Here is a 25753-nt window from a genome sequence, read left to right as displayed (position 1 = left end):
CTTACCCCCGTCTTCCTCTCAGAGCTTGTACCTGCCAGCACAGCTCGCTTCTGTGGAGGAAAGAGACGAGGTAGAACCTACGTGGTTCCCCTTGGAAGCCAGGTATCCAGAGGCCGCCAGACAGTGCTCCACAGCACAGAAGCTCGTAGTCTTTTTTGGAAGCTGGGACCAACTACCTGGCTTCAGGGAGGCAAAGCCAAATAAAGCAGGAAGTAAAGAGGAGTTTCTGAGGCTGACGTTCTAGAGTTCCTGATTTACTTGACAGGAGCTGCTGAGAGAAGCTTTCACCCAGTTCCACTGAGAGGCCTTGCTTGCTTATCCGCCTTTTCCTTTCGGGTTTCCTTTCCTGAAACCTTGGTGTGGAAAAGAGCCTGACGTGCTGCGATCGTCTTGTCTGTGGTCCGAGTGCAGTGAGACCCCTGGGGTCGTTTTGTTCCTTCAGAGAGTTATAGGACTATCTGACTTGGAGGGGATGTAGGAGGGGCTGCTCTGGACCTCTGGGAGTCAGGATGTAGCACTCGGACCACCAGAGGAGCCCTAGGGGTGGCCTCTTGGCATGGGCTGTGTTCACGGGGGAAGGGTATGCACCCCATCCCTTAGAAGGCTGAGGTTAGGGCACACGGTGTGCTTGCAAAGGAATGCTGACAAATAGCTTGCCCAGAAGCAAATCCAGGGTATTTGGATTTTATGCTCCTTTTCTTTCCTAATGTCAGCAATCCAAGCTTAGCTCCTCGTATAAAACAGGAGGCTCTGCTGGCTGAATACCTGGTGTTCAGTTAGAGATCCCTTTGTCTGGGGTCTGCCTTCTGACGTGATTCCAATGTTTTGCTTCCCCCAGCTATTTACTGAGCACTTCTTCAGTGTCTGGCACCATGTTCCATATTCTTGCCTGGGTTTTCTCAGACCTACACTGCTCAGGCCCCTGGGCCAGACACCTGTGAGTTTTCCTTGACCTGTGTATGGGTTTTCTAATTGAAAGTAATACAAGCATGTGGGGAAAAAAAACTCAAACAGTACAAAAGGGTATATATTCCCACTCCAGATCCCAGAGACAGCCAATATTACCATAAGCAGGAACATACTGTATTTATTGTACTGTATCTTGCTTTTTACTCCTAACAATATGTCTTAGAGTTTATCCTATTACCAGCATATATGGATTCATCTCATATTTTAAATGATTGCATAATATATAATTGTTTGGAGGTGTCATAATTTTATTAAAGATTTGTTGAGGTTTAATTTACATACAGTAAAATCTACATATTAGTATAGTTGTATGAGTTTTGATAATACCTTTGTGCAACCACCGTAACAGTTAATAGAACACGTCCAACATCACCCCCAAAAGTTCCTTCATGCTTCTTTGCAGTTAACCCCTCCCTTGACCCCCAGGCCCTGACAACTACTGTCCCTGTAGTATTTCCAGAATGTCATATAAATGGATCATATAGTAGCCTTTTGAGTCTGCCTCTTTTGTTCAGTATAATGCATTTGGGATTCACACATGTGTGTAGCAGTTGCTTGTTCCTTTTTATTGCTGAATAGTATTCCATTATATGGGCATAACATTGTATGTTGTTTATCCATTCAACAGTCAAAAGACATTTGGGTTAATTCCAGTTTTTAGCTATTATAAGTAAAGCCAACATAAACATTTGTGTAGAGGATGTATGCTTCACTGCATAAGAATTTGCCAAACTGTTTTCCAAAGTGACTGTACCGTTTTGCTCTCCTGCCAGCAAAGTGTAAGAGTTTTAGTTGTTTTATATCCCTGACATCAATCTTTTTAATTTTAGCTGTTCTAGTAGGTTTAGAGGGAAGGGAAGGCTTAGAGGGCTTACCAGGGAAGCCCTGCTTTTGATGTTTTACCTAAGTCTTTCCCAGGACTTCTCTGGTGGTACAGTGGTTAAGTGTATCATTTTATTTTTAGATTCCACATATGGTCAGTTACTAACAGAGGGATGTTGAATTCTCCATTTATCAGTTTTTGCTTCAATATATTTTGAAGCTCTGCCATTTAGTGCATACACATTTAGGATTGTAGCCCCTTGCTGAATAGATTCCTTCATTTTTCTGAAATGTCCCTTTTTCACTGGTAATAATCCTTGTTCTGAAATCTTCCTTGTTTGATATTAATATAACCACTCCAGCCTTTTAAAAGTTAGTTTCATCATGGTGTATGTTTTTCTATTCTTTTACATTTTCTGGTGGAGAAGGAGTTTGTATGTTTATATCCTTGAGCATCAGAGAAGTTGGATCTTAGAGGTGTGGTTGGCAGCAGTCCCTCCTTTTACATTTAACCTATCTGTTTCTTTATAATTAGAGAGGGTTTCTGCGGACAACACATAATGGAGTCTTGCTTTTTTTATCCAATCTGACAATGCCTGCCTTTTACTGGAATGTTTATACTGTTTATATTTAATGTAATCATCAGTGTGGTTCGGCTTAAATTTACCATCTTGCTATGAGTTTTCTGCTAGTTTCTTTTTTCCCTTTCTTTTCCTGCCTCCTTTTGGATTAATTGAGTGTGTTTTATGGTTTTATTTTACCATAAAATAAAACTGTTGGTTTAATAGCTATGCCTCTTTGTTTTATGTCTTTCATGATTATTCTAGAGCTTACAATATACATCGTTGATTTATAATCTACTTTTAAATAATATTATAGCACTTCGCTTAGAGCTTATGAACCTTAGAACAGTATACCTCCATTTCCCCTTCCGCCCTTTGTGCTATTTTTTGTCATATTTTACATTGATGTATTATAAACCCACACAACACTGTCCTTATTTATTTTTGTTTTAAACAGTTAATTATTTAAAGTGAATTAAAAATGAGCAGGAAAAGGCAACCTACAGCATGGGAGAAGGTATTTGCACATCATATATCTGATGCGGTGTTAATATCCAGAATATATAAAGAACTCCTACAACTCAACAACAACAACAAATGGGTGAAGGATTCAAATAGACATTTCTCCTAAGATGATATACAAATAGCCAACAAGCACATGAAAAAATGCTCAATATAATTAGTCGTTGGGGAAATGCAAATCAAAACCACAATGAGAGGGCTTCCCTGGTGGTACAGTGGTTAAGAATCTGCCTGCCAATGCAAGGGACACGGGTTCAAGCCCTGGTCCAGGAAGATCCCACATGCCGCGGAGCAGCTAAGCCCGGGTGCCACAACTATTGAGGCTGTGCTCTAGAGCCCGCGAGCCACAACTACTGAGCCCACGTGCCACAACTACTGAAGCCCATGTGCCTGGAGTCCGTGCTCTGCAACAAGAGAAGCCACTGCAATGAGAAGCCTGCGCACCTTAACCAAGAGTAGCCCCCGCTCACCGCAACTAGAGAAAGCCGGCGGGCAGCAACGAAGACCCAACACAGCCAAAAAAACAAAACAAAACAAAAAAACCACAGTGAGATACTACCTCACACTCATTAGGGTGGCTGCTATCAAAAAAGCAGAAAATAGCAAGTGTTGACAAGGATGTGGAGAAATCAGAACCCTGTGCACTACTGGTGACAATGTAAATTGTGGTGCAGCCACTATGGAAAACAGTATGGTGTTCCTCAAAAAACTGAAAGTAGAATTACTATATGACCCAGCAATTCTACTTTTGGGTATATACCCAAAAGAAATGAAAGCAGGGTCTGAAAGAGGTATTTGCACATCCATGTTCATAGCAGCATTATTCACAATAGCCAAAGCAATCCAAGAGTCTGTCAACTGATGAAAAGATAAAATGTGGTATATACATGGAATGGAATATTTTTCAGCCTTAAAAAGAGGAGAAGTTCTGACAGATGCTACGGTGTGGGTGAACCTTGAGGACATTATACTAAGTGAAATAAGCCAGTCATAGAAAGACAATACTGTTTTATTTCACTTATGTGAGGTACCTAGGGTAGTCAGACTCACAGAGATAGAAAATAGAATGGTGGTTGCCAGAGGCTGGGGACAAGGGGAAATGAGGAATTGCTGTTTAATGGATATTTAATAGACAGAGTTTCAGTTTTACAAGATGAAAAGCATTCTGGAGATTGAATGCATAACAATGTGAAAGTACTTAACACTACTGAATTGTACACTTAAAAATGTTTAAGGTGATAAATTTTATGTTATGTGTATTTTACCACAATTTAAATTTTAAAAGTTTTTAAAAATTAGGGTGAAAAGTCTTTTTTTTTGCCCCTCGGATTTGTTTTCATTCTCCCTTTGCTTTTTGATTTAATTTTTTTTTGGCTGCGTTGTGTCTTTGTTGCTGCATGTGGGCTTTCTCTAGTTGTGGTGAGCCGGGGCTACTCTTCATTGCAGTGCATGGACTCTAGGCCTGCAGGCTTCAGTAGTTGTGGCACATGGGCTTAGTTGCTCCGCAGCATGTGGGATCTTCCTGGACCAGGGATCAGACCCACGTCCCCTGCATTGGTAGGTGGATTCTTATCCACTACGCCACCAGGGAAGTCCCTGAAAACTCTTGTATAGTTACCCACAAACTTAGTTTTACTGTTGCTCTTTCTTCCTTTGTGTTAGATACATATTTCTGTATGGTGTTCTTTTTCTTCTGCTTGAAGAACGTCTTGTAACATTTCTTATGAGGAAGATCTTATGGCAATGAAGTCTATCAGCTTTGGTTTGTCTGATAAAGTCTATTTTACCTTCAGTTTCGAAAGTTTGTTTGTTTGTTTTTGGCTGTGTATACAATTCTAGGTTGACAATTTGACAAACATGCAGTACTTTAAAGATATAACTTCACTTTCTTTTGGCTTGTATAGTTTCTAACAAAAGTCTTCTGTCCTTCTTACTTTATTTATTCATTTAAACTTTATTTTATTATTTGTCTGCGTCAGGTCTTAGTTGCGGCACGTGGGATCTTCGCTGTGGCGTGTGGGCTTCTCTAGTTGGGGCTTCTCTCTAGTTGTGGTGTGCGGGCTTAGTTGCCTCTGGCATGTTGGATCTTAGTTCCCTGACCAGGGATCGAACCCGCATCCCCTGCATTGGAAGGTGGATTCTTAAGCACTGGACCACCAGGGAAGTCCCTTTACCTTTTTTCACTTCGTATGCAATGTTTCTCTTTTCCTCTGCCTGCTTTTTGAGATTTTTCTCCTTATCGCTCATTCTCAGCAATTTGATATGATGCAGTTTGTTGTGGTTTTCTTTATATTATTCTTGGCTTGCATTTATTTATAAATAAATAAATATAGTTTATAGTTTATTTTTTAATCAAATTTGGATGCATTTTGTCCTTATTTTTTCAAATATTTTTTTCTGCCCATCACCCTTCGCAGGATTCCAATTACATGTATGTTAAGCCATTCATCCAACTGGTTTGTTTGATGCTAGGTTTGTTTGGTGTTTTTTCCCCCCAATTCTTTCTTATTTCTCTTTGTGTTTCATTTTGGATAGTTGATATTGCTATGTTTTCACATCCACTGATATTTCTCTTGTGGTGTCTAATCAGCTGTTAATCCCATCTGGTGTGTTTTCATTTCAGATATTGTGTTTTTAATCTCTGTGGTTCCATTTAGGTCTTTTTATAGCTTTCATTTTATTCTTTATTATGTTCATGTGTTCTTCTACCTTCCTGAACATAGAGAGTATATTTAGAATAGCTATTTAAACATCCTTGTCTGGTAATCCCATCATCTGTATCATTTCTGGGATGGTTTCTATTGATTGATTTTTCTCCTGATAATGGCCTATATTTTTCTGATTCTTTGTGTGCCTGCCTGGTAATTTTTTATTAGATTCAAGACAATGTGAAATTTTTGTTTTTCTGTGCTAGATTTTGTTATATTCTCTTAAATAGTGCTAGTTTTGCTTGGACATGTAGTTAAGTTACTTGGAATCAGTTGTATCCCTTTGAGATTTGCTTTTAACATTGTTAGTGCAGGTGTTGAGCAACCGTTTGTCTAGGGCTAATTTATCCCCATAACTAACGCAGTACCTGTCTAGGGACTGGACCCAATGCCTTGTGCATTATGAGGCATTTCCGCTCTGCCTGATTTATTTCCACAATTGTTTTGTGAATACAAACAATTCCCAGCCCTGTATGAACGCCAGGAATTGTTTGATCTACCGCTTCCCGGTGGCCTTTCCTCAGCCTCAGAATTTCCTCTCATATACGCCCAGGTCAGTACTTGGCCAAAGATCTGAGGGGACCCCTTTGCAGATCTCTGGGGCATTCTGAGCATCTCTGTCCTCTGTGGTAGTGTCCACAAATTCTAGTCTTCTTGCCCTCCCTAAACTTTGATCGCTTTTTTTCAACTCAGGAAGACCACTGGGCTCTATTTGGGTTCCCCATCCCTGCACTGGTCCGAAGACTTGTTTCATCTATTTTGACTTGTTTTCTGGTTGTTGAAGGTAGGAGGGTAAATCCCACCCCTGTTATTCTATCATGGTGGGAAGCAGAAGTCCCTTCTTTACACAGCATTCCATGAACTAAACTATAGTTTACTGCATCAGTTCCCTATTGATGGACAGTTAGGCAATTGCCATTTTTTACTACTCTAAATATTACTTCAGTGAATAACCTTTTTTACACAGCACTCCCCACACATGTGAGATTATCTAGAATAAAGTGATATTTATGGATCCAAAGTTGTGTGTGTTTATAATTTTGAAAGGTATTGGCAAATTGCCCTCAGTAGCAGTTTTTGAATTTATATCCACACATAGTAGTTTAATCTTCATCCAGTACTTTCTCCCGTTGCGGAGCGCAGGCTCCGGACGCGCAGGCTCAGCGGCCATGGCTCACGGGCCCAGCTGCTCCGCGGCATGTGGGATCTTCCCAGACCGGGGAACGAACCCGCATCCCCCGCATCAGCAGGCGGACTCTCAACCACTGTGCCACCAGCGAAGCCCCATCCAGTACTTTTATAGCTTTATTATTTATATTTGAATTATTAATCCATCTGAGTTTTTATTGTTTTGGTTTGGTTTTAGTGTTAGGCGTGATCCCTGGTGTTGGGATCTAGGATTGCTTAATTTTTTTCCTCGTGGGTAACTAGTGTTTTTGGATATTTTGACCAAAAAGTTGTAAGTAAATTCAGGATTTTGATTTTTGTAGTAATAATATTTTGACACAAGGGGTCTTAGGCAGCTCTTTTGACGTGTTAGTTTTGACCCGATCTAATAAAAACAAGCCATTAAATCCCTCTCTCTCTCTCTCTCTCTCTCCTCTCTCGTTACATAGTGCTGTGGGAAGGGTATTCTCACTCTGGCCCTAAGCCTCACTCCTCCTTGATCCCGCCCAGTCACTGCCTCCTACGCCTGAGCACAGACTGGGGAGCAGGCAGCGGTAGTGGAGGGGTGCTGGTGGGCTGGCCCGTCCAGGGTGCAGAGTCCTGCTTCTCTGGGAAGCCAGCCTGCTCCCTCTCACACCTTTGCGCTATCTGCTGGGAAATCCTCCTTGCCTGCCGGGATACCTCGTCCTCTAACGAGAGAGATGGGGAGGAGGGGGCATGAGGTTCAAGGGAAATCAAATTGATTGAGCATCTGCTCTGCTGTAAACATTGGATTAGGGCTTTTCATCTATTGGTCTCATGGAACAGAAAGTCTTCCCTGACCTCCGTTCCTGCACACACCCAGTTACTCCTTCCTCAACCTGTCCCGCTATAGTGCTGCACACATAGCTCTGTTACAGTACTTGTAATTATGTATTGATGTTTCTTCTCACATAGTAGGCTGTGTACCTGTTAGCATAGAGACATGGTCTTATTCATGGCTGCCAATACTTAGCAGAACCTTTAGCACTTAATAGGCACTTAATGCGTGTTTCATGAGTGGATATTGATTTCTGCCCTTGGGAGATTGAGAGTCTGAGGGAATGAGGAATGTTGATGAGACACTCTTTCAGTGGAGAGAGTTACTGAAGAAAAATAATTATTTTGACATGTACCAATATATGATAGATTGGAAAGAGATGAGATTTGGAGATAGAAAGTTCTCACAGCTTTCTCACTTAATGGGCTATGTGTGATCTTGGAAAAGTCAGAGCATAACTCATTAGCCAAGAGAATGAAATGAGAGGATGTATCTTGGGGCTATCAATGTTAGATCATTCCAGCAAAATTTAATGTTAGACACTAAGTGAACTCTGTTTTCCCAATGACTTTCGTTAAATCAGGGAAGTTTTTTCAGGGAGAAATAAAGATCCCAGAATAGGTCATGGTAAACATTTAAAATATAGGTTTAAAGAAAAAATACAACTCACAAAATCTTAATTGACACTCCCCATTTTCCTAGCAATGCTTTACTATAAACATTTGAGTGGCTTTTTAAAGGTGCTTTGGTGAAAGATCGAGTGTCATGTCTTTCCGATGGTAACCAGTGAAGCCACTTAACGTCAGGCACAAGCATGTATCCGTAGGCGATGCCTGCGGCGAACAATTTCATCCAAAAGCAGAACCCAAATCCAGGTTGTGCCCAAGCACAGCAGCAACACTGACAGCCAACAGCACCTACTGATGTGTCAGTAGTGACTTCTCAGATCTTCTGCTGAGACCTTTTCCTATGTTTTCTGTTTTAATCCTCCCAACAATCATATGAAATAGGATTGTTATTAATACAGTTTTAACTCTGAGGAAACGGAGGCGTAAAGAAGTCGAGCAGTTTGCCTGAGGTCACACGGATAGGAAGTGATGAAGCCCAGTTTGAACCCTACTCTGACCGCCTAGCCCATATGCTTAACTGCCACATTCTATTGCCTCTCACAGCTGCTGTCCCATGGACAGGGTGGCTAGGGGCCAGAGTGCAGAGGTCTACCAGTTGCCCGATGGGGGCTCAGGAGGCACTGGTGTAGAAATTCCTCTTGCCTGGCTCTACAGAGGAAAACCTCACTTCTCTTGGGACGCTCTTTGCTTTGGGAAGGCCAGGGTGCATGGCTTGTGTCTGAGACTGTGTGTGTCTGTGATTCTCATGCTACTAAGGAATCGTTGCCGTGGTCCAAGCTGGCCAAATTCCCCCGAGTGCAAAGGATGGCTTTTGAAACCTTGCTGAGCTCTCTGAGGCAGAAAGTCTGGAGTATTGACAGAGTCCCAGCTGCCTGTCTTGGGACTCTCGTGTGAGAAGGTTCAGGAGGCCTACTGCACTGCTCTAGGGGATTTGAAAGTTTATGGGCTCCTGGTCAAGGTAGCTGGGTATCTGGTATCCCCATATTCCAAAGACCCTCCTTCTCTGCCCTTCATGGGTTCTGGGACTTTTTTTTTTTTTTTTTTGGCGGTACGCGGGCCTCTCACTGTTGGGGCCTCTCCCATTGCAGAGCAACAGGCTCCGGACGCGCAGGCTCAGCGGCCATGGCTCACAGGCCCAGCCGCTCCGCGGCATGTGGGATCTTCCCGGACCGGGGCACGAACCCGTGTCCGCTGCATCGGCAGGCGGACTCTCAACCACTGCGCCACCAGGGAAGCCCCGATTCTGGGACTTTTATCACTACAATACCAGGGAGGAGTGGTAAGATTGAGAGGCATCCTTGTAAAGCTTTGTCCCAAACCATAAATTACAGAGGAGAATAGAGCACTATCCACGTCCACAGAATCACTGTCCTTCTAGCCTGGGAGCAAGCTGAGTGTCTCCCCACCCAGGAGCGTGCAGAAGACTTGTTACCATTGTTCTCTCCGCTTCCTCATGTCCCCTAACTCTTAATCTCTGTACTCTCACTTCCACTCCCACCCCTCCCCTCCCCTCCCTGAAATGCTCTTGTCCAGATCACCCAAAAGGACTAACTGACACATCCAATGGGTGAACCTCTTTTTTTGACCTCTCTGAAGAGTTTGGCAGTATTGATCTCTTCCTCCATTTTGAACATTTTGCAACTCTCTCTTCTCATTAACGCTTCATCTAAACTCCCTTCCCGTTCTCCTCCTGTTTCTCTATTTTTCCTTCTCAGTCTCTTTTACAAGCAATCTCTTTCTGCTGTGCCCACCCTTAAATGTTGATGTAAAAAAAAAAAAGTGTTGATGTCTGCCAGGGTTCAACTATGGCCCTTTTTCTTCTCTTCTCACCATGTGTTAGCTAACACATACATGCTGATGAGTCTCAAATCTGTTTGGAGCCCAAATCTCTTCTGATCTCTAGACCCAAATAGCCAACTTCCTGCTGGACAGCTCCACTTGGATGACTCTTGGGCATCTCAAACTCAGTGTATCCAACTCACCAAAATTCCAGTAATTCTCTTCAGTCCATGTTGCCTGTTTCACTGAGTGTTACCACTATTCACTGTCACCTGAGCCAGAAATCTGGGCGTTTTTCTTTCTCCTTCCTTTCTCAACAAGATATCAGTTAGTCATTGAGTTCTGACACATCTACCCTCTATAGAGAAGTCAGTCCCTTCCCCTGAGCTCTGATTTCCCAGCCTCTCCTGTATCTTTGACCCGAAATCAGGAACCTTGATCTTCATTCTCTTTACTGACTCCTTCGAATCACTGTTTAATCTTACTCAGGTTTCTCTCATCCCTCAAGAAGTTGCCACATTGACTCCACTATCCTATAGTAGCCCTAATGATAATAGCTACCACATCATTCATTCAACAAATCTTTATTGAGCAGCTCCTATGCACCAGACACTCTTCTAGGTGCTAGAAGCTTCAGAATTGTATAAGGTACATAAAATCTCTCCCCTCAATAGCTTACACTCCATTGGCAGATGCAGACAGCCTGTGTGTGTAAAATATCACAGTTTTATAGCACCCTTGCTATGTGCCAGCCACTGTGCTGAACACTGTATATTCATTACCTATTTAGTCTTTTCAGTAGCCCTGTGGAGTAAGTGTTGTTATGCCCACTTTACAGATGAAAAAGCTGTAACTTACCCAAGGTCACAGCAGCACAGATCCAGGAATCAAACCCACCAACCCCACCTTATGTCCTGAGTCATGGCTCTGAACCATGAACCTATAGGGGATTACAGATGCCTTTTGATTGGAGAATGTTTTAAGTATTTTCAGTAGGTACCCCTGCAATGAAATACTCGGGTGGTGGGCCTTTCTGGAAAGAGCAGAGTGCTGAATAACTAACGCTTCTCTGTGGAGTGTCCAAGGGCTGACAGTCCTGCCTGGGCTGGACAGCTTACGTGCCTGTCCTTGACCTGGACTACAGCTTGTAGCTGGAGGAATTGCCATCTGTGTCCTCTTGGTTTCTCTGCCATGAGTTTTTTTTTTTTTTCATGTGTTCCTAAGTGACAGTGTTCTGGCCTCCTTGGGAACCAATCCATGATCTGCTTTTAAAGTAACTCCACTTCTGGGAATTCCCTCGTGGTCCAGTGGTTAGGACTCCATGCTTTCACTCCTGAGGGTGTGGATTCAATCCCTGCACAGGGAACTAAGATCCCCCAAGCCGCGTGGCCAAAAAGAAAAAATAATAATAATCAAATAAGTAAATAAAGCGACTCCACTCGTGGTCTCAGTCTACCCCTCCTGTTTCCCTGACCTTTTCAGGAACTCAGCCCCCCAGGACACTGTAGCTATACTCCCGATCTCCTTCCTCTTTGCTCTGTCCTCCAACCTTTATAGGTGGGTCCATAGTACATGGCCTGAAATGTGTTTTCTTTGGAAAAATCTCCTTGCCTAGATGACGAAGGACCCACACTTCTTTGCGCAGGTGAATGCTGCCAGCCCACCTGGTGGGGTTCTTCCCGGCTATTAATTCATCTGCTATAGACGGAGTGCCAGGCCTCAGTCTGCTCACCGCTTCTGATGTTATCAGAGCGTGGCTTCTCCTGCCCCAGTTCAGGACCTGAGGAGCTGGGTCTCACCCTCTCTCTAACTTCTCTACCAAGAGCCCTTGGCAGAATGGCCCAGCAGGCACCCGGCAGGCGCTGTGGAATCAAAAGTGTGTGAACTGATTCGCAGCGAGATTTTTGAGAAATTGAAAATGACGTTTTAGAAATGTCTATAGCAATTAGAGTTTTTGTCAGTTGAATCTAATAATTTAAAAGTGGAGCTTATATTTTATGTGTGTGTTTTAATTTTTCTAGTGATTCATTTTTATTATCCTTTATAAAAGGATCACTCTCTGTGACAGAATTGAAATTTAAAAAGCAATACAAACTGGTCCTTCTTGACAGGTGGTTTGAGAAGCATGGACTGTAGTGATACGAGCACAGGCTGTGGAAGTGAAGAGGGCTGGCTTGGCATGACCTCTCCAAGCCCCCCTTTCTTCCTCTGTGCCTCCAGACCCCGGGGTTAAGGGAAGCAGCACCTGGACGCGCACACCAAGGCGCATGTGCTGTGGAGGAGGCCACGACAGAGGGTTGCGGAGGCACAGAGGAGGCCCTTAAGCAGGGAGGGGCAGTGGGAGGTTGACTGGGGGAATTCCTGGTGCAGGGGATGCCTGGGCTACCCCTGGGATGATGGGGCTTCAGGAGTAAAGTCAGACACACTGATGGGAGCAGCTTCCCCCCTTGCAGACCCAGCTCCAGGCTCTGCCGCAGAGCAGGAACGCTAGATGTGCTTAGATGCCCGACGCCTGGTGAGAGCAGGCGGCGGGCTGCATTCCTGTGGTATCTGAAGATTGATCTCATCTGCTTAGCAGCTTTGCTTTTCTTGGTTCAGGTACAAGATCCCCACGTGGGGAGCTCTGCTGCCTGTGAGGAGCAAGAGCTGGTGAAAGCACGGAACGTGATCCTGGCCCTTCTCCCGAGCTGTGCGCTGTGTGAGGCTCCGGGCCAGGAACAGCCCAGCCACAGGCTACTTAGCGGGAGGGAGGGCCTGAGTCTGAGCTCCACCCACACAAGTCCGGGGCGGAGGCAGCCGCGCTGCACAGGGGAGGATGCTGGCAGTTTTAGGACCTTCATCGTGCCCCCTCTACTCTATTTGCACCCCCAGGGTGGGGGTGAGGGGCACCACTGGGTGACTGGCCTCCCCAAATAAATATCTAGAGCTGGAGGGGAGAAGCAGCGCTGAAACCTCAGTTCTCCCAGGTGGAGGCAGGACGCCAGTTCATACCTGCCTCCTGTCACGCGAGCTTTCTACTCTCTGCCCCTGCGCCATGCATGGAGCCCAGGCCGAGGCAAGTGCAGTAGCCAAGGGAAGCCACGGCCCCACCCAGGAGCCTGGCTTCAGTGAATCACTTAGCAGAGAGGTCTGGGCTGGAGGAAGAAAAATGGAGGTAATCCATTTACCCATCTCAGAGGGAAGGTGGACGAGATTGTCCAGGGCGATGTGGAGAGGACGGGGTAACATGGTCTCTGCTCTTGGGGGACCCTCATGGGGGAAACACAAGCCTGACTGCTGACAGCAGCACAGCGGCAAGCCTCTTGACAGCTGGTCTCACGATACCTCTGTGCCTCTCATGTTGGGACAGACGCGTGTTCCCTCCCTGTGTTCCCAGGCCTTAGTACAGGGAAGTTTCCTGCAGCAGGACAACTTGAGAACTGATGGTTGCAAAACACAGGAGAATACCTTGCACTCTGTTGCTCAGCTCCTCAAGAGTGGCTGGGCCGGGGGCCAGCTACAGAGCTTGCCCCGAGAAGCACACCCCCAAATGGAGCAAGACCCCCAAATGGGCAAGGCAAGTACAGGAGGCCTGGGCTCAGAAACCAGCTCTGTGGGGCCTGATTAGGGATGGTTCTGGGCCTGCCGTCCCCACTAGTCCTGTTCCCGTGCGTCCAGGGGCGGCTGACTTCCGCGGGGTCTGGCCAGCCCCTTAGCTGCCTCCACCTCATTCCCCATCTCCCCCACCACCCTCCTGCACACCCCCAGGACCAGCAACAGGGACTAAGGCAGGACGTGGCTCAGCTGTGTGCTTGCCCTTAGGACCTTTTTAACCCTCTCTAAGCGGCTGCCTGTACACCCATGCCTTTCTCCTCCTGCTCAGAGGCCGTTGCACGCACAGGTGCCCCTGATATCCAGGGCCCTTCCCCCACAGTGGGCCTGTCTCCACTTCTCCCCTACCCCTGAGGGAGCATGCAGTGAGAGTCATCACTGGTTTGATTAGGTTCTGTGAGCCCATGTGGTTCCCCTGATGGAAAGAAGACCTCAGAGGCAATGACCTTTTTTTTTTAATATGGTCAGCAGCTGCCTCTGGTGTAGCCAGTGCTGCTGGTAACCTAGTCTTCCTGAGGTAGAATGAAGAGCAGTGCCAGAGGCAGCAGGCAGGGCACAGCAAACCATGCCCCAGCTCTTGAGGCCGGGGGGAAAAGACGGCTCATCCGGGAGACTTGGGCCCTTGACCCAGACTCGTCTCCAGCAGGCTCCAACAAAGTCACTGACCCTCATGGAGACAAATTCCTCTGCTGCCATGCAAATTACAGGGAGGAAACAAAGGGTTTGGGGGCTGCAGGCTGGCCAAGGCGAGCTGTCAGCACAGGCACAGCTGCAGATAGGGTGCAAGCCCAGGAGTGACCTGGAGGAGCATTTGCCGAAGGGAGAAAGGAAGGACCAGCCGCTTTCTGCCCTGCATCTGGATCCCCAGGGCCGACCTCTGTGAGCAGTAGGCCTTGTCCTTGTCGCTTATGAGCCCCTTTCAGGCAGAGCTTGGGAGCTGGATGCAGAGAGGGCGGGGCAGGGACATGGGCTACAGCCACCGTGGTCCCTCTGGCTGGAGCGTGCTCGTTTTCTTCCCAGACCATGATTGGGCCTAATTACTGGCTACCTTTCAGCCCTTTTCTGAGTGTTTTCCTGAATTTCAGGAAGTAGAGAGCTTTGTAGCTGAGGCAGAAGCGGTCCAACCACACTTAGACTCTGATCACTCGGCGCTGGCGTGAAGTTGGTCAGCGGAAGTGGGGAGGGGCATCTTTGCCACCTGACTTCACCCCAGGTCAGTGACCTCTTGAGGTCAGCACCTTGCCAGTACCCATGCCAGGTCCCCAGCATCTCATTCCTGCTATCTTAGCAAAGACTGAATGGGGCCGGGACTCGCCTTCCTCAGTCTGGGCAAATGAAAAGAGCTTGGGTTTTGGAGTCAAGCGAACTTGGGTTTGAATCCCAGCTTCGCCACTTAGCTAACTGTGTGACCTTGGACAAGTCCCCTAGCCATGCCCAGCTTCCGCTTCCTCACCTGCAAAGTGGGAATAACAGTCCCTACCTCGTGGGCAGTTACGAGGATTCCACAAGCTGACGTTCACAAGGTGTGTGGCCTGGTGCTGGCATCAGTGAGTGCACAGCAGGATTGGTTATTGTTGCTGTTCTGTCCTCACACCTTGACTGCCACAACTCCCACTGGGCCCTTCTGATGTGTCTCGGCTGGGAGCTATCAGGACTTGTACAGACTGTGCGTACAAACGCAGGTGATTGGCATTTGTTGATACAGGAATGTCTCCACATATCAGGAAGTGTGGATTTGGGCAACGTCAGCCCCCACACACAGGATGCAACTGATAACTTGTAATTTAGGAGAAAAAAAAAAAGTCTTCTGACCCACTGACAGAGCCACCAGAGCACCAGGGAACTGATGCCTGCTGGTGCCCTAATCCCTGGGGGGCCCTGCCCTACAAACCGTAGTCTTCTTCACCTTTATGCCGTGCAGATGCTCTTCCCCCAACCTGGCATGCTCTTCCCCCAATTCTCTGCCTCGAGAACCACTGCTTTGACGACAACAGGCAGCTCGAGCATCACCTGCCACAGAGCACGGCAGTCTCTTGTGTGCTCTCTGGGGTGCACCTCCACACACTCTCCATCTTTCAAACTCCAGCTCAGATGGTGCCTCCTCTGCGAGCTTTCCCCTGGGTCCACGCACAGAGGTTGACTCGGGGCTCCCACAGCTCCTGTGCCTCTCTCTCTCTAACCTTTCACACGTTGCATGTAGTTCCCTCCTAGGTCCTCCACTAATCCTTGTCTAATTCTCACCTTTAATTTACCCTGTGTTGCCACTTCCTGAGAACGAACTGGGGACAGCTCCCATTCCCTCGCCTTTGTCTGTCCTGTCAGCACAGTTGTCACAGCCGGCTTTGGCTTGGAGCGGGAAATGGAAGTGGGGGTCCTGCTGACCTTCCTGTGCCACATGCCCATGCACTGTGACCCCAGACCCAGCACTCGGCACTTCCTTCCAGCAGCCACACCGCCAGCGTCAGCAGTGGGAAAGGTCTAATAAATTTATTCAAGGAAACATTAAATTCTAGATAATTCTTCCCTCAAAACATTGGATTTGATGGGCTCCCTAAATAAGCTCAAATAACTGGGAATTGCATATCTGTTTGTTCACTCATTTAATGCATTCTTGTGGAGTGCCTGTGTTGGACACTGGGAAACTGAGTTTGAAAAATGCAGGCATGGTGCCAGATCACCATCTGGGGGACATACATTGGAGCCGTACCTTGGGGCTCTGGTGACATTCAGGCCAGGTTGAAAGGCGAGTGACGGCTGAGAGCCCTCACCGCTGAGTCCTGCACTGGCCTTGCTCTGGCTACCACACATGCCGTCCCGGGTGAGTGTCACAGGGTAGTTCTGTGGGCTGTGGCGGGACTGAGAGGGTGGCAGCTTTGTAGCCGCAGAAAAACTGGCTTGTGAATAGCTTTCATGGAGCAAAGTTGTAAAGAGACAGAAATGACATCTGAAAAGACTTCTGAGCCAGTCTTCTTGGCATGTTCACCCAAGTTGAGCCCAAACAAAAGGCTGTTGATACTGTGTCGTTTGCACAAGTCACGAAAAGCTTCAGACTTAGGGTGAGCAGTTTCTGCTTCTGCAATTCAGAGACCATAAAAAATGAAGACTGGCTGGGAGAAGTTGTCGCTCTGTCATTAAGCCAGAGTCTGGCCCCTAGAATTGACCTTGTCTGGGCAACATGTGTTCTTAATCCCCCAGCACCGCCCCCACCCCACCCAGCAGAGGCTCCAGTGCAGCAGAGAGTGCCCTCCGGGCGTGGGAGCAAGCCTCCCACATCCTCCACCTCTGGGGGGGCCGGGACCAGACCTCACAGATCCCCATCTGGACCCTTCCCCTTGGTGATTGCTTGCCCCATGCCTGACCCCCAGGGACCCAAGACAGATTCTGCCCCTTCCTCAACCCCTAAGCACCCTCTGTCTGCCAATCCTTGTGCGGAGCTTTGGGGGACAGTGATAAGTAAGAGATAGTGCATGAGAGAGACAGAACAATGTGGTGACCGCAGGGTCAGAGCAAATCAGGGAGCTGTGCATGCCCAGATGAGGGTCACCTAAGCCAACTGAGCAAGCAAGAAAGGCTTCCTAGAGGAGGTGCCACCCGTGCTGACTGTTGGAGGACAGTTAAAAACTGACGAGGCAGGGCTTCCCTGGTGGCGCAGTGGTTGGGAGTCCGCCTGCCGATGTAGGGGACACAGGTTCGTGCCCCGGTCCGGGAAGATCCCACATGCCATGGAGTGGCTGGGCCCGTGAGCCATGGCCGCTGAGCCCGCGCGTCCGGAGCCTGTGCTCCGCAACGGGAGAGACCACAACAGTGAGAGGCCCGCGTACCGCAAAAAAAAAAACAAAACAAACAAACAAAAACTGATGAGGCAAAGGATCTGGGAGAGGTGCTCACACTGAGGAAAGAGATGCACTGGCAAGTAATCTGGGCTGTCTGGGGTACGGGGGGAAAAAAGCCTTGAATGCCATGCCGAGGAGTTTGCCCAAAATGTAATATAGCGTTGATGCTATGGTAGATGAAAGTACAGGATGCCAGGAATATACAGAAAGGAGACACCAAATTAAATTGTAGCGGTCAGAGAAGGCCTTTTTTTTCCTAAGGCAGATTTCTGGGTTCACGTCTCTGCACCATTGTTATTTACAGCACCTCTTGCCCTTCATTCTTATAATTTGCTTCTAGCATTTAAAAGCCATGGAAGATCCTCTCACTGGTTTATTGGTGAGTGGTGACTCACCATCATTCAGTTGAAAATTTTTCTTTCCTTTTTTGTTTTTGTTTTGTGTTTGGCAGGGGTAGGTACTACAAGTGTCAGTGGCTGGAATAGATCATGTCAGTAGCTCTTCAAAATATGTGGCTTGTGGACCTGAAAGGTTCATGGGCCCCTCAGGGCAATGCCCAACCAGAACCCAAGAGCTGTGCCTTTTCCCTGGTCTCCTGACCTTTTCTGGAATCATTCACTGTTTGCTCCACACCCCCATATTTTCTCAGCACTGCCTGTTCTCAGAGACATCCAGGTAAGGACATGTCATCAGCCCCCTCAGCAGCCTGGGCAAAATGCCTTGGAAGCTCCTTTCCCTCCCCTGCTGTAAGCCTCGCAGCACTGGGAGGGCGTGTAACAGAACACTTGGAGAAGCCATCTTTTTTGGGCAAAGTGGTCTGAGAAGGATTTTTGAAGGAAGTGATATTTTATCCAAGCCTTAAAGATAACATAGGAATTAAGCAATTGAAATCAAACGATAGGGCAGGTGTTCTAGACAGAAGGACTTCATAAACTCAGAGCATGAGGTACCCAAGGATATTCAGAGAGCTGCAAGTGATTTGGCATGTTTGGGGCATAGTGTTACATCCTAGAATACTGGAAGACAAGATGTCATCCAGGGCCGGGTCCAGGGAGGCCTTACAAGTCATTCTAAAAGGATTTTGATTCTATCCTACTAGAAGACATGGGGGAATTATTGACATGTTTTAGACAAGAGGTAAAAGAATGCCATGGTCAGCTTCGCTCCTTGGAAGGGTTGCGCTAACCCATTATGGGAGATGAGTTAGAGGAGGAGACACGCTGAAGGCAATCCCACGGGGATGGAGTAGAGGCTATTTGAGGAACACTTAGGAAATGGAATCAAAGCGTCCCTCCCCTCCTCCCAAAACGTCTTGTATGGCCTTTCTTCCACCACTGCCACTGCCACTTCCAGGCACGATGCTGTTGTCTGTCTCCCCTCCAGGACGGGCACGGCATTCCTCTCTGTGGAATTCCTCTAACAGCGCCTGGCCCTGATTAGGTGCTCGGTAAGTGCTTATTATGCCTGCTGAGTTGATCTGATGATCAACTGAGTATGGGAGGCTGGGCAGGGAAGAATCTGGAATGACTCCCAAGTTTCTGGCTTCCAAAACAGGAAAAATGGGAATGCCATTTCATTGAGATAGGGAACCCAAGAAGAAGGGCGGTTGTATCTGATTTTAGAATTCTGGCTTTTGTTAAGAGAAGAGGACAGGGCAGAGATCACAAGTCTGGTTATGGACAAAAGGAGTCTGAGATCCCTCTAGGACACTTAAGGAGAGATGTAGAGCAATCATTTAAGTGTCTGAGTCTGGAGTCCAGGAGGAGAGGTCAGAGCCAGAGATGATGCAATGGGAATCTCAGCGTGTCCATGGAGTTTGGGCAATGGGTGAGGTAGTGCAGGGCAAGTCTGTAGCCTGGGTCCCAAGCTGGCAGCTTACAAGATAAAGTAGACGTTCTTTGTATGGCTGGCACAGTGTTTTCAAATAATGTGAATACTTTTAGGCAGTGTGTCCATTCTAACTTGCCATGGCCCTACCACTTCCTGTCTTACATCTGGCCCAATTAACATATTTATAGTATCTTCTTGGCTCTGGTAGGCATTTGAGCTTATAATTTTTGGAGGAAGAAGAAAAAACCAGAAGGACACAACCCTAGGGAATATCAACCCATAAGGGATGAACAGGAGGGAGAAGTAATGAAGGAGGATGGGAAAGAATGGCCAGAGAGATTGGAGGAGATCATGAGAACAATATTTTGTTCTCTCGAAAATGATGGGAAACAAAGTGTAACAGAGTGTAAAATGTGGATTTCCTTTGATCCAGCATTTTTGCTTCTCAATATTTAAAGTCAGGAGATAATCATATCTGTGCACTCAAGTTTTTGTAACGTGATCCTTGTTGCGGCACGTTTAAAATAGCAGAAAATTGGAAACAACATAAGTGTCTCTTGGCTGAGAATGATTAAGTAAACATAGTATGTCCATGTGATGAAATAATATGTAGTCATAAAACATGATGTCAGACTTTATTTCCTGACATGACCCCACAACTTCTTGTTAAATTTTTCAAAAGCAAGTTATGGAACTGTCCATGTTAGATCATCCCATTTATGTTAAATATCTAGTTATAGTTATAGAAAGAAATGTCTGGAAGCCTTCACACGCAAATCGCGAGAACCTCCCAATATCTAGATCTAGTAGACCTTTCTCTGGCCTCTGTGTCTTCGACCTTTCTTGGTTCTTGACACTGTCAGCCTTTCTTGGCTTCTGCTCCTTGTCGTCATTCCCTGACCTTTGTCTCATAGGCTGGCAATCAGGACTGAAAAATGGCAGACGCAATCCTGGGAGAACCCTTCAAAACTGGCAGCTTGTTTATATACTAGACACACCCAAAGCAGGGCACTTACTGGGCAATTCTCTGGAAAGGAGCAGTTAGGGACAGTATTTCCCTGGTCCTTAGTCCCTTTGAATCTATATAACTCTTCTGGAACACAACCCTTCCCAGGGTCTCTGGGTTTAAGTTTCTTCTCCTTACCCACCTCTCCCGCCCCCTAGCAAAATTGCCTGGCTATCCCCTCTCTCCCACGCCTTCTGTTCATTCAAGGGGTTATTTTTAACCGTGTTGTATATACCATACTTAAATCCTGGCAAAACACCAGAACTTTGGAATACACACCGAGATGGAAATAGTCTCCCACAACCTTCCCCCTTTCTAAAGTGTTTCCTTTTAAAGAGAGAAAATTAGTTATATAAATCTAAACTATAGACAGCCCTACCAAGATAGTCCCTGGACTCTCGCACGGAGTGACTGAACTCGCAGCCTCGGCCCCCGAGGTCACACTGGAGGCTGGACCTGCCGCCACTTTGGGCCCAACTTCAACCCAGGGGAGACCAGTGGGGGCCAGGGGAGCACAGGGGGAGATGGTTCCTTCCACTTTTCCAGGCTTGGTGGGTCTAGAACCCCTGTCTCAGAATCATGGAGATTACCTGATCTACCTCCCATTCCCAATAGCCAGTGGCTCTTAACTTCCAGAAGCAGCCCATCTACTTCAAGATACTCAGTGACTGGAAAATTTTAACTAAGAAAAGCCCAAATCTACCTTTCAGTAACTTTTACCTGTGGTCCTGATTCTACCCACCAGAGCCACACAGAACAAGTCTAATCCCTCTTCCCTATCAGATGGTCAGAGATTTGAAGCTGGTGCTCACGTGCCCTCAAGTCCTCTCTAGCCAGACATGTCTGCTTTCCTGAGGTATGATAAGGCCCCTCCCTACCACAGTGGTTCTCTTCTCTGGGTCGGTTCCACTTTATTACTGTTCCCTTCAGGAACCACCCAGAATGGAGCTCATGCTTGATCAGAGGTGACCTGCCAGGTGGAAAGGATGCAGGATAAACATCTCCCCACTTCTCTTTCTTTTTTTTAACATCTTTATTGGAGTATAATTGCTTTACAATGGTGTGTTAGTTTCTGCTTTATAACATAGTGAATCAGCTATACATTTACATATATCCCCATATCTCCTCCCTCTTGCGTCTCCCTCCCACCCTCCTTATCCCACCCCTCTAGGTGGACACAAAGCACTGAGCTGATCGCCCTGTGCTATGCAGCTGCTTCCCACTAGCTAGCTATTTTACATTTGGTAGTGTATATATGTCCATGCCACTCTCTCACTTCGTCCCAGCTTACCCTTCCCCCTCCCTATGTCCTCAAGTCCATTCTCTACGTCTGTGTCTTTATTCCTGTCTTGCCCCTAGGTTCTTCAGAACCTTTTTTTTTTTTTTTAGATTCCATATATATGTGTTAGCATATGGTATTTGTTTTTCTCTTTCTGACTTACTTCACTCTGTATGACAGACTCTAGGTCCATCCACCTCACTACAAATAACTCAATTTGGTTTCTTTTTATGACTGAGTAATATTCCACTGTATATATGTGCCACATCTTCTTTATACACTCATCTGTCATCTCCCCACTTCTGATGCTCCTCACAGCGACTGACACCCCAGAGACACTACTTTAATGGTCATGTCATCTTGACATGCTGCTGCTAAGTCCCCATCCCCTTCTTACTCAGCATGTCTGATGGACTTTATGGACCCAAACCAAGCCTGGCCATGTAGCTGCCTATCTGGAGTTTTTGGGATCCTCCTTGGACCTCCAACATAAGCTGTTTCTTTCCTTTCTCTTTGTCTTCCATAGACTTGATGACTAAGCCCCTCTATCCTAGAACAGCATCTTCCACTGACCTGGTAGGCATGAGCAGAACTATTGGCCAGCTACCAAGCTCTCGAATTTTCCTGCCATCTAGCGCACGTTGCCATCCATCTCTCATACTTTGCTGGATCCACGTGAGAGGGCGCTTGCCGCATGCCCTTCTGGGACCTTGTTCCTGTCCACTTGCGGTGCCTGACAGCCCTATGCACAGGACTCATGCAGAATCCTAGGAGGAGCACCGACTTTGAAATCAGAAATGGCAGGTTTCAGACCTGGCTCTATACCTTCTTCCCTTGGACAAATCACTTAAACTCTTGAACCTCAGTTTCACCACCTGTAAATGAGGGGAAACGTAGTCCTTGCTTATTTCAAATGGCTTTTGTCAGGATAAAAGGATTATAGCATAACAAAAAACAGTAGGTAAGAGTAAGGTGATGATAATTATTTCATAAACATTTATTGAAAACCCACAAACACGTAAGCACCACGAGTGACACAAATAGGAATCGCACAAGGCCTGATTTTGAGCCAGCAGGAGGTTTGGATATGCCACAGTCTATAGCAATCCCAGGCCGTGCCAGGAGCAAGGGAGCTGGAGCCTGGGGAGAGGGGATGTCAGGGCTCAGGGACCCAGGACAAGGCAGAACAAAGCTTCCCAGGAGGGTCTGAAGTCAGGCTGAGAACAGTCGACCTTTGCTAGTCGGGTCCAGTGTCAGGACACATGTTGAGAAGAAGAGGCTTAAAACCTGTGGAGGCAAGTCAGGAATGGGAACTCAGAGGTTGGAACTGGAGCCAGAGAAGTCCCCGGTGATAGCCGTGTCTCTGGAGTAGTCGGGGTGGCCTCCAGCCGACATCAAGCTGAATCATGAGGAGAGGATCCGTGGTCACTGCGCGGGGACTGCTCCCGGGAGAGCACGCCTGTGACGGGAGAGGGAAGGTGGGCTTGAAGCTGCGGCAGGTGCGGCCGTGAGGGTGAAGGGGGTGTGTGGGCCACCAATGGGAAGGATCCTGTACATTGAGAGGAAAGCGGAAATACCGGGGAGAATGATGGGATAAATGATACAACAAGGTCCCTAAGGACAACGAGGGGAGGGATTGGCCTTTGCTTTAAGAGGGAGGCTTCTTCTGTTCGACAGCAGAGCAGAGTGGTAGAAACATAGATGGGCTTGTAAGTGCAAGGTAAAGGGGAAGGAATCCCCTTCTGGTGGCTTTTATTTTCTCTAGGAAGCAGGAAATGGGACCATGTGCTGAACACGAAGGGCACGGTGCTAGGAGAGAAGGTTGAGAAGAGCGGAGAACGTTTGTAAGGCCCCTGTGGAGAATGGAAGAGATTCTTTACTAGGGCAACCCAGAAACTGTCCCGCAGCAACAGAGCAGGCCAGGTGGGCGGCCATGACTCTGCAGTGGCACCGGCAGGCTTAGTCGTCCAAGTGTGAAGGCAAGGATTCTAAAAGAAGTCACCCCAGCCCAGAAATCGTGGCCCAGGTTGACTGTGCTTTCTAGGGGACTCGTCTGTAGGAAACAGCCTCTGTTCCTAAAGTGAGGAGAAAGGTGCTGGGAGTTGGGCACCTGAAGGGGGCAGCCATGGCCAGAACGGACTGTGCCAGGCGAGCATCTGACCAAGGATGGCTAGTTCGTGGGACCCTCCCTACGTGTGGAGACGGCAGGAGTCTCTGGTAGACCAAACACTCCGGCCTTCCTGAGATGCAGTGGCCAGAGTCCTTGCAGGTTGCACACGGAGCTTGGAGGGGCCCGGGAGAGGCGGGTAGGAAGTCTAGAGAAGGGGGCTGGGGAGACAGCCTGGCAGCGCTGCTGCATAAACCTGTGAGACTGAGCCGTTAGCCCACAAGCGAGGGCTGTCGGGCTGTGTTTGGGGTACGTGTGAGAGGCTGGGGTACGAGGCACAACAGCCCCCGGGGCCCTTGATACAGAGATGTGGTCGGAGGACAGGACTTCTGAACGCCTCCCTCAGCCATTCTGCAGGCTTCAGCTTCCTGAGTTAAAGCAGGGCAGCTCACATCTAACGAGAGAAACCAGCACCTGGGAGCAGGGCTGAGGCTGGCCCAGGGCTGTGGGAGTCCTGGGGGGCTGTTGGTGGCTACTGGTAGGGCAGCGACCACCATCAACCCTGCCTCTGACCTGGCACTCCCTGGGGAGGAGGAGGGCATGGCTGATACCAAAACTGGCAGGGAGGGAGGGGGCAAAGGAAACTGACAGTTACTGAGCAACTGGTGTGCTGGGAACTTTGCGTGCCTTGTGTCACTTCATCCTCACAGTAATCTGTGATGATCAGCCCCGTTTTACAGTCATTCATTCAACAAATAATTTATTGAGTGCCTGCCAAGTGTCAGGTGCTGCTCTAGGCGCTGGAGCTATAGCAGTGAGCAAAACAGGCAAACATTCCTGCTCATATTCTAATGGGGAAGCAAGCCCCAAACCCCAGATGTGTAAACAAAATGTATAGTATATTAGGTAGCGGAGATGCTAGAGGAAAAAAAGAGTAGGAATAGGGAGTGAAAAGTTAGGGAGGGGTTGTCATTTTAGACAGGGTGACTGGGAAAGTTGACATTTAAGTGAAAACCCGAAAGAAGTTAGGGAGGGGCCGTGCTGATTATCTGGGGGAAGAGCCTTCCAGGCAGAGGAAACAGCCAGTGCAAAAGCACTGAGGTGGGATCCACAAACAGGAAAGAGGCCTATGTTGCTGGAGTGGGCAGTGATAGGCGATGAAGTCAGAGCATTAAGAGAAGTCTGCAGCATGGGGACACTGGAGATCATTATGAGGTTGGAGGATCCTGTGCAGGGAGTAACTTAGGTTTCAGAGGATCATTCTGGCTGCCTTGATGAGGAGAGACTCTTGTGAGGCAGGGAGGCCAATTACGAGGCTACTGTAATCATCTACGAGAGAGATGCTGGTGACTTAGGTGCGGTGGAAGCAGTGGAGGTAGTAAGAAATTGTCGCATTCAGGCTGTGTTCTGAAGGGAGAGCTGACAGGTTTGCTGACAGCTCAGACGTGGGTATGAGAGAAAGAGAAGAATCTAGGCTGACTTCGGGCGTTTCACCTGAGCAACTGGAAGAATGAAGGTGCCATTTACCAAGATGGAGAAATGATTGCAAGAGAGCAGGTTTTAGGGGGAGTATCAGGAACTCAAGTTTAAACATGCAAAGCATGAGATGCCTCTTAGACATCCAGACAGAGATATCGAGAATGCGGGGGATATACAAGTCTGGCATTCAGGGGAAAGGTGTGGGCTGTGAAAATGGAAGAGACTGTCACATAAGTGAATGAAGAGGGAGAAGCAAGGACTGAGCCCTCGGGCAGAGCAACACGTAGTGGGGCCAGAGATGAGGAAGAAACTGCAAAGGAGGAAAGCCCAGTGTGATAGTAGCAAAGTCTGGAAAATGTGGTATTCTGGAAGCCAAATTAGCAAGTATTTCAAGAGGAGTAACTAACTGTATAATATGTTGCTGGGCAGTAGGGTGATTGTATAAATTATTGTCCAAACTAGGACACTTTTGAGAGTGAAAGTGGTTATTATTCATAGTTACTCCAGGATAAGACATATAACCAAGGTGGTCCCAGACAAATCAGAATGTTGTATGGTCACTCTGCTGATAGGTCAGTAAGAATTGACCATGAGATTTAGCAGCGTGAAATAATTAGTGACCTTGAATGATCAGAAATGGCGAGTGTAAAGTGAAGTAAGTCAGAAAGAG

The 25753-nt window shown here is 47.3% G+C and overlaps 1 protein-coding gene across 5 annotated transcripts in view; it reads left to right on the top strand.

The window, feature by feature from the left end:
• The window catches only part of ST3GAL3 (ST3 beta-galactoside alpha-2,3-sialyltransferase 3), a 237031-nt gene that overhangs the window by 166668 nt on the left and 44610 nt on the right, over nt 1-25753 (top strand). The gene's annotated exons all lie outside the window — the stretch shown is intronic.

Source organism: Aethalodelphis obliquidens, unplaced genomic scaffold, assembly GCF_003676395.1.
Source record: "Aethalodelphis obliquidens isolate GAN/ISIS:26980383/991018 unplaced genomic scaffold, ASM367639v1 scaffold9, whole genome shotgun sequence".
In the NCBI taxonomy this organism is placed as follows: Eukaryota; Metazoa; Chordata; class Mammalia; order Artiodactyla; family Delphinidae; genus Aethalodelphis; species Aethalodelphis obliquidens.
Note: the sequence above shows the minus strand (reverse complement) of the source record. Positions and strands in the feature narration are given on the sequence as shown.